This window comes from Myxocyprinus asiaticus, chromosome 37, assembly GCF_019703515.2.
Source record: "Myxocyprinus asiaticus isolate MX2 ecotype Aquarium Trade chromosome 37, UBuf_Myxa_2, whole genome shotgun sequence".
In the NCBI taxonomy this organism is placed as follows: Eukaryota; Metazoa; Chordata; class Actinopteri; order Cypriniformes; family Catostomidae; genus Myxocyprinus; species Myxocyprinus asiaticus.
Genome location: NC_059380.1, coordinates 41,822,243 through 41,824,149, shown reverse-complemented (window position 1 = coordinate 41,824,149; position 1,907 = coordinate 41,822,243).

The window sequence follows — 1,907 nt, the reverse complement described above, 5'->3', positions numbered from 1 at the left end:
TCAGCAGCATTTGTGTCATAATGTTGATCACCACATAAATTAATTTTGACTTGTTCCTCCTCTTTAATAAAAGCACAAATGTGTGTTCCAGTGAGACACTTACAATGGAAGTCAATGGGGTCAATTTTTGGAGGTTTAAAGGCAGAAATGTGAAGCTTACAGTTGTGCTCAAAAGTTTGCATACTGTTGGAGAATTGGTAATATATGTACCATTTTTAAAGAAAACATGAGTGAGCAGGCAAAACACATTTCTTTTATTTCTTATGGGATTCATATTCAACTGTAGGTTATAACAGAATGGCACAATCATAAAACAAAACATGGAAACAATGAAAACAATGAAATGACCCCTGTTCAAAAGTCTGCATACCCTTAGTTCTTAATACTGTGTATTGCCCCCTTTAGCATCAATGACAGCGTGCAGTCTTTTGTAATAGTTGTCTATGAGGCCCCAAATTCTTGCAGGTGGTATAGCTGCCCATTCGTCTTGGCAAAATGCCTCCAGGTCATGCAAAGTCTTTGGTCGTCTTGCATGAACCGCACGTTTGAGATCTCCCCAGAGTGGCTTGATGATATTAAGGTCAGGAGACTGTGATGGCCACTCCAGAACCTTCACCTTTTTCTGCTGTAACCACTGGAGGGTCAACTTGGCCTTGTGCTTAGGGTTATTGTCATGCTGGAAAGTCCAAGAGCGTCCCATGTGCAGCTTTCATGCAGAAGAATGCAAATTGTCTGCCAGTATTTTCTGATAACATGCTGCATTCATCTTGCCATCAATTTTCACCAGATTCCCCGTGCCTTTAGAGCTCACACACCCCCAAAACATCAGTGAGCCACCACCATGCTTCACAGTGGGGATGGTATTCTTTTCACTATAGGCCTTGTTGACCCCTCTCCAAACATAGCGCTTATGGTTGTGACCATAAAGCTCTATTTTGGTCTCGTCACTCCAAATTACAGTGTGTCAGAAGCTGTGAGGCATGTCAAGGTGTTGTCGGGCATATTGTAACCGGGCTTTTTTCTGGCAACTCGACCATGCAGCTCATTTTTGTTCAAGTATCGTCATTGTTACGCAGGTCTTTTGACAGTTCTTTTCTGCTCCCCATGGCTCAGTATCTAGCCTGCTCAGTGCATCCACATGAGAGCTAACAAACTCATTGACTATTTATACACAGACACTAATTGCAATTTAAAAAGCCACAGGTGTGGGAAATTAACCTTTAATTGCCATTTAAACCTGTGTGTGTCACCTTGTGTGTCTGTAACAAGGCCAAACATTCAAGGGTGTGTAAACTTTTGATCAGGGCCATTTGGGTGATTTCTGTTATCATTATGATTTAAAAAGGAGCCAAACAACTATGTGATGATAAATGGCTTCATATGATCACTATCCATAAATAAAAGACAGTTTTTTTGCATGATCAGTCATGTTTTCAAAATCAATGCCAAAATTTCACAATTTCTGCCAGGGTATGCAAACTTTTGAGCACAACTGTATAATTTTTATAAAAGCACTTACATTAATTCATCTGTTAAACTCATGTAAAGCGGTAAAGTTAAGTCATCTTTTTCAGGTTTATGGTGTTATATCGTCATGGCGATGAGTTGTAAAATCGGCTTTAACTTTCCACAGATGCAGTTAGTAAGTGATTTAATCACAGTAAAATCATGTTAACACACATATTGTTTATGTCTTGTGTCTATACTTTTGAAACAGTGAGTATTTTAATGTTTACAGATTATTGACCCCATTGACTTCCATTGTAAGTGTCTCACTGGAACACACATTTGTGCTTTTATTAAAGAAAAGGAGGGACGAGTCGACATTAATTTATGTGGTAATCAACATTATGACACAAATGCTGCTGATTGAGCTTCACTTATAATATTCCTTTAATGTTTCTATA